This window comes from Anas platyrhynchos, chromosome 5 (assembly GCF_047663525.1).
Source record: "Anas platyrhynchos isolate ZD024472 breed Pekin duck chromosome 5, IASCAAS_PekinDuck_T2T, whole genome shotgun sequence".
NCBI classification, from domain to species: Eukaryota; Metazoa; Chordata; class Aves; order Anseriformes; family Anatidae; genus Anas; species Anas platyrhynchos.
The window spans coordinates 16,551,965-16,559,898 of record NC_092591.1 but is presented as its reverse complement, the minus strand read 5'-3'; positions in this window follow the sequence as shown (position 1 = coordinate 16,559,898).

The following is a 7,934-nucleotide window of genomic DNA, read 5'->3' as shown; positions in this document are numbered from 1 at the left end:
AATTCGGGCTGGTTCAGAGATGGCCTCTTTGACTCAACACAGCCCATCGTGCTGGTTATCCAGCAGGGAGAAACCAGCCCAAAACCTTCCTTTCCCCTCAGTCTAATTTAGGCTTAGACATGTGTCATGCTTGTGCTCTGAGCACTCGCCACCAGCCCTAAAAGCCATCCAGTATTGCTTAATAGCATCGCTGACCTGCCTTCCAAGTCCAAAGGTGTTTTTCAGGCTGTGTGCCACTGCTGAGCTGTGTGGATGCACCTTGTGTCAGCTGTCTCTCCTGAAAAGGACAATGATGTCCTTGACAAATAACTGTCTGTGGATTCTTCACTCATTAAACATCAACAGGATGTTCTGCGCTTTGAAAAATAACAGGTGGGAAGATCCCTACGTGAACCTGCATCTTGGTTAAACATACTAAAGACACTCAGATTTTTACCACCGAGTGCAATTTTTTCTCTGATGGTGTTGAAAAGAAGTTTCACAACCCTTCTTGGATCACTTGGGAAGCTTGTGTAAAGGAGAGGGGGATGCTGTTGCTGGGCACGTAGGCTGAAGTGAGCTGAGAGAATGCCAAGGTACAGCTGCAGGGAGTCTGAAGCAGTGGCTAGGTCTCCTACAGCAGGAATCCAGCCTGACCCTTGCTACCATTGCTGCCATGGAAGAGAAGAAATGAAAGAAATAATGGTTTGTTGATCACACAAACACAGATTGTATTGCTATATAAACAAACATATGTGTAATCTTTTCAAAAAGAGAAAAACATGTATGGAGGTGAAAACGTCATGTGTTTATGAAACATTTTGCTCCTTGCTCTGACAGCTCTAGAAAGCAAAAGTAGCCTTCACCCACATGTCTCATAACAAAACTTCGACTCTTTAATGCATATCCACCAGCCCGCCAAAGCCGCACAACACAAATGAGAACTAAGATGCTAGCAAACTCTGAAAGTGTTGACCAAATGAGAACAAAAAAACCCCACGTGTGAAACTTAAAAACTTGCAGATAAAATGGGTTCTTTCTTAACATTCAGATTTTAACCAGCCAAGGATGGAAAGTCCTACAGACCACAGGGCTGCTGTACAGTCAGGGTGGGAGTTCAGCTCTGATTCTGTTTTGTTAAGTGCTCTGACAGGATTCTCGCTCCTACATCCTACATTTCTGACAGAAGACTTCTCTTAAATTGCTGTCAGGGTAATAGTAGTTCCAGTAAAGCTTTCCCCAAAAGAGGTTTCCCAGATTTCAAGCAGATGCCTGGAGGTGTTTTAACACGTGTATTTATGGTAACATGCCGCTAACTTTACAGCTGACAAATATTGGACCAAAAAGTCATTGGTTTTGCTTTTGATCTGCTGAAAAAAAAAAGTACAGGAAACATTCTGGACTGCACGTTTTATTTCTCCTTTGATAACATCTGAATAGATCAAGACATTTTTTTTTATTATTATTATTTTTTATGAATCGAGGATATTTTTAGCTGAGAGGAAAGGGTCTGTACTCAATGAACCGAGCACGTGTAGGTCATGTATCAGTAAGCCAGCTGCATGGGTTACAAACCAGTAGAGTACATGAATGTGAGTCAGGTGACTGTTAGATTAAAAACCAGCCAGTGAACCAAATCATGCCTGAAAGACTCCACTTCATAAACTCTTTATGGATATTTTTTTAAGGAAAGATTTCCACTTCTTGGAAAAATTGACACCAAATATTCTTGAGCATTTTCAAAGAGAAAAACAGAATGAATCCATGAACATGTCCCATGTGGGTGAAACTGGAGAATAAAAGACAGAAAAGGATTTTACTCATTAGAAGAAGATTAAGTTATTTGATTTCTTAAAAAATCAAAAATCGAAAAACAAAGATTAAGCATGCAGGGGACCAAAACCATAATAGCTGTGTTGAAGCTAGAGCTGGTCAATATACTGTTACTGTGACATCCAGATGCTTATTCAGCCATTCAGCTGCAGATTTGCTCATACAGTCACTTGTTTCAGAACATTTTAGTCTTTAAATTGCTTTGCCTTATAAATCCCTTTATATGTTTGCATAATATTTACCAATGCAATGTCTTGAGTAGGTGAGATAAAAGGCAATCTCACCTCTTCCCTCTCTTCTGTAATGTTTAAAAGGATTTTCCTCAGCCACTCTGCACACAAGCCATCTGGTCAGCCACCCCAGCCCTGACATGACAGCACACTGCTTCTACAAGATCATCAAGTTCTATTAACAATGGATTCTTAATCCAATTTGAAATAATTGCTTAACATTAGTCCTAGATTGCAGATATTCAAGCAATTGTAGGCTTCTCTCATCTATTTTTAGAATATTTTAAGGACTTCTAATTCTTTGTAGGTGCATTAACTTGCTAACTATTAAAAGAAAATAAGAAATTGTATTCTGAAAAAAAAATAGCTAGTTTGTAAGATAAAGAGTGGGAGAGATTTCTGGTTAATGAAACAATGTGCTGAGCTTGGTCTTTCAAAATCTTCACCAACAGTGAGATTAGATTTGACAGCCTGGTAATGATGCATGACTAGCTGGCTTGTAAATGCAAACATCAGGCATGGTTATCCCAAGTGTCTGAAAAGAGGGGAAACTTACTTCAATTAGCAAAACTAGTAGATTGACAAGGAGCTGATCTCAGTTATCAAAAATTAAAGGGAAAAAAGTTTGTATTCATTTTGGGAGGAAAATGAGAGGAGACTTACATGAAGTAACCTTAATTCTGAAAGAAATTTAATGGCAGGCATATCATCATGGAGATAAACTGAGATAAGCAAGTCTGAGAGCCAAAGGGGTATAAGGGTTTAGTTCCCATACATCACTGTGGGAACATACACATGTACATTTTGAGAGGGAATGAGGGGAAGCCTTATCCCTACAGCTTCATACGTGCTTTCTTCAACTGTCCTGATGGATTTAACTAAATTTGCCAGCGTTCAAGATACTGGGTTGCTGTGTTTTCCTTGGAAATAGGTAGCCAGGTGGAGGGGAAAGGCTTGAGACAAGGCAGGAAAACAACGAACACAATGCACTTAGAGGTTTCGTGTATATTGTGTCAATAAATAATTACATGCACTGCCGTTTAGAGAGGAGCTAATGGAGGTTTCAGAAAGATTACTTGCAAGAAATAATTGAAAGGCCTGGGGCAACTTAGTATGGACAAGCGAAGATCCAGGAGAGCCACTCTGACATGCTTCGAATAAGAGGAAAATAAAAAAAAATGCTTTAACATCTCCAGGAAACAACAAGAAATGTCTTAAAGTCTGTGCTGGGAAGGAGGGAGTGATGTCCACTCTGTGAGCCTTTGTGTCCATTCTGTTCCAGTTCTCAGCAAAAATAAATAAGCACAGTGTACCGAAGCATGCCAGTAGTCTAAGTCACTGATTTCTGCCTAATTGCAGAATGCACCTGCACAGCTCTGGCTCTCAGTGGAAGCCTAACAACACAACTGAAACACACCACATCATTGTCTTAATGGTGGACGTCGAAATTTGAGGGAAGAAAAAAAATAAATAAAAAGAGGGGGTGTTTACTTCTATCTTGGCCTGTATCAAGGGCAAGAGAATAGGAAAACCTACAGAAACATATGTTGAACAAGGCAGAAATTAGAGCCATCTTGTTTGAGGATCTGCCTAAACATACCACCCTGTTTTATATTTGTATCTGGGAAAGTCTAATTAAGTGTGCCAGAAAGCCTTGGTGTAGGACAGTGAGGTTAGTCCACAGGCATAAAGAACAGCATCAGCTTCAGACCAGGAGAGGCTTCTTTGAACGTCTCTTGCACAGACAGCTGAGAAAAGGATCAGTGGAAAATGGTTTAGTTTTTATCCTACAGAAAACATGAAAACTACTTCTGACCCTTTGTGCATCTTCTCTGCAGATAATTGCATTTCTACCTCTGTAGCCAGGTGTTAAATGGGTTGAATGCAATAAACTAGCAGTTGGGATAGACTGAAGTAGATGTGAGGTGATAGCCTCAAATATCCACCTGACCAGGAATTTCAAGGGAAGGACAGTGTGTACCAGACAAAGCAAGCATGGGGGAGGGAAAAGGGAAAGAAGTCTAAAGGTTAAAGGATTGCAAACATATCCTTGGAGACAGCAGACTTCCAAATAAAGAGTGTGACTACACAGTGGGAAACAGATTTTTAAAATTGTGGAATATAGTAATGGGCAGCAGTCAGCTCAATACTGTTATTTATTGCCAATATCTAGTTCTAGTTCAGCCATCTTCTTATAAAATATCCACTGGACTGTGAAAACCAATGTCAGTGATGAAGGGTATACACCCAGAGTAGGATTCTCTAGGCTTGACCTATGTTGTCTTTCTTCTTCATCTCAGGCAATCGTGGGAATCCTCGTATCTGACTTCCTAAACATCAGTGCATGTGTCCCCTTGATAATGATTTTTTCCTGCAAATCATTATTGTCTAATTATGTGGTGTGTTTGTGTTATCACTGCGGACATCTGCACTCGGATTAAAAACAGTTGAGTTACACATTGCCTCCATCAAGAAGAATGCTCTTTATCTGCTGGTTAAAGTACCCTTTCCCCTGCATTACATGTAGATTCAGGCTTGCCCGGTCAGTCTGCACATTACAGCTCCAGGATTAAGCCACGTAATTCACAGCAGAGACAGGGAATTGCCAAACTGGCCCAGTGAAGACCTTGGATTCAGCGCCCACATCACCAGGTGCACTTGCCTTTCATGCTGGCAGCCTGTGGAATTTCATGTCAGGCTCACAAATATGAGCTCACAGAACTTCTTATCACCAAGTTTCAAAAAAATAACTAAAAGAACTGTCACGAATCTTTCATTCTTTACATCGAGTTGTGCCCTCAGTAGGGAGGATCAACTGTTACCATTTTTGAGTATTGTTCTGAGTAACCTGAGTTTTTTTCAATAAATAATGAATTAAAATGAATGAAGAAAGGCATATGGCTGAAGGCAAATGAACTCCCAAACCCTCAAATGACATTTGACTCTCCAGACTTCATATTCTAAAAGGTGCTCTTCATTAAACGTCACTTGTCACCTTGGGTCTCCTAACTTGGATGGTTCTGTCAGTGTCCAGGGGGCTGGCTTTGTTTCTCATTTGAAGAATAATGTGGTATCTCTGTCATTTGCATATGGAGAAAAAGGAAATAAGATAGTGAGGACACTGCAGGAAAAGATTCATCATGATTTATTACAGGAAAAGAAAGAAAGAGGAGTAACGAAAGGAAAGGAAAGTGATAACAGCTGAAAAACTGAGAGTGTGTGCATGCGCCTAACACAACTGATTTATACCGTGGGAGAAAGAATGCAAGCACAGCCCAACTCTTGTGCTTTGTTTTGGTGCAACTGAGGGCACAACAGAGAAGGCAGAGCAGTCTTTGCAGAGTGCAAATCAGCAGTGGTCCAACTTGAAATATCCTACCCATGAGCCAGCTTCTGGGCACTGCCTATGTATCATTGCCTGGGTCCAATGCACTGCACCCCCGCGTTTTGTTTACACACATTTACCCCCAGTTAGAGCCATTAGCTAGAGTTCAGAATTTCCATCATTTCTTGTCAAAATAGAGCTCTTTAATCTCCCCCACTTCCCCAAACTCCTATCAGTTTGCCCTAACTTTTTCCATCCTAGCTGTTGGTTTCTAGGTTTGATTTCTGATCATTTCCTGTTTATAAATCCTTCAGTCATTTTGAGGACATGAGTTATGTGCTTGGGCAAAGGAAAACAGAACTGTGTATCTGTTTAAAAATTCTTTAGAGTTGCGCTTGTACCTGTGTGCTTTAAGAAAATAACCCAATTATTCAATAAATTTAAAAAATATATCCCTAAAGGCATATTAATTACAAAAACACCATCTCTCACTCTGGAAGTCAAAATCCCAGGGAGAATGTAGCTGAGAAGTATCTCCTGACCTGTTCCTATGCCTTCCCTCATCAGCTGCATCTGACGACTTTCAGAGAGGGAGTTGTGCTGTGACTGGCACAGCTTCGCTAATATAACCGAGAGGAATTACGTTCAAACCAGGGCCAGGACTTTTTTTGCTGTGTTTGTGACAAGCCAGTTGCATCTGGTCAAGTTACCTCAAAACCCAAAGCCATATGCACTTAGCAGAAGCACGCTGAAGGCTGGTGACAAGCTCTCGGAAAAGTTCCTTACCACTCGGCATGGTCCTTCCCCCACATTTGTACATTTTGACCAGACTGAATCTGGTCTGATCAGGTCTGGTAAAGGACTTCCTCTTCAGTTCCTCCTCACTATACCTCAATTCCCCATCTGGAGCATGAAGATAGTAAGAGCAGGTGGATGTGGCATGCCAGATATTTTCTGGACTGACATATGTATCCTCCCTGTAAGCAAACACAGATAAACTAGGGCATTGATTTTGGCCCTCCTTGTTTCTATTTCCAAGTTGGGGAATAGATTGTGTCATTTTGGCCTTGAATGATCATCAGACATGCAATCACATGTGAATTTTCCATTGAGGGATTTTGAAAGGTGTTCTGAAAACCAAACAAGTGGAATAAAAATAGAACTAATCTTTAATTAATAAAATCTCTTTAAAAAAAATCTGCCCTTGTATTAGTTTAAGGGAAAATTAACTGATCCTATTGAAATCTGAACAGATGGTATTATAACACTTGAAAACAAGGCATTAGTTGTTGAGGTGTAAAATATTACACGAAGAGAAGATACTCCACAGTTTTTTGGTTCCTTCGGTTCCTTCCTACTGAAGGATAACATGACTTCTGTGGGGCCCTGAACTCTTTTTCTAAGTAGTGTCTGGGAAGGTGATAGAGGCCCATGAATTGAAATGATGATGATTATGTGCAGCATGCTGAATCACGTTATGTGGAAGTCAAAGGTCATGAATTCAGTATTTCCACTCTGTTGTTTAATCAGTCATGAGGCAGGATGGATTTTCTATTAACTCGTGACAGTACGAGCTCTGTGAGAATGTTCGGAATAGGCAGCAGGGCTGGTATCTCCTCCTGGGGCTTAAGTCTTAATGAGGCCTAATGAAAACCAGTAATACATATCCGTAGATGAACATTTGGGACCTTTGCCCTATACTGCAACTCTCCATAATCTTCCCACACCTTGTGAGTTCCCTATTGTCTTCATTTGAATTCTAGCTGTTGTATATCAGGCTTGAGTCTAAGTTGTGTGTGGTGAAGTTATCTGCATAGGGGTTAGTTGTAATGTGTCTGGTGTAGAAGATAATAAAGAAGTAAAGGGAAAATGTTGTTTTGTATGGAGAGAGGTCCATCAATTACCTTCACGGCGGGCCTGTTACTACTGACGATGTTGGGACTGTGTGCCTTAGCAGCACTAGTGAGATGTTTCACTCAGAAGTCATCAGATTCCTAATTTGGCAGCTGGAGCTTTGTGGGCTAACAGACAGTTTTTCCAAGGTCTTGTACTATCCTGTACAGAAGAAATGCTGGAAAAATTATTCCTTTTAGGGCTAGATGCCTTCCTTTTAATCACCAACTACTCCATCATTTCTGTGAGCAATGTGACAAGAAGGAATGGATGATCGTGTGATGATCTTTCAAAGTTCTCTTTAAGTAATTGTTCCTGGTGTTCCACAGTCTCAGGAATGACACATGGACTTTGCCATTAAAAATAATTCATGCATATGTTCTCAGCTTTCTTAATCATACTCCCTCTGGAGTATGATATTAATCATACTGCCTCTGGGTGCAAAAGATATCCTATATTATAGAATCATAGAATGCTTTGGGTTAGAAGGGACCTCATAAGGACAGAATATTTCTTGGAAGCTTTTTATTCTTCGTCCAGGAAGATTAGCAGGGTCATTTTTAGGTAGAATCTAAGAGGAAGACAACAGAAGAAACAAATAAAGGGGTGAGGGTGGGAGAAAGAACAATAACAAAAAATCCTAACCTAATATTATGTACACTTTAACAACTATC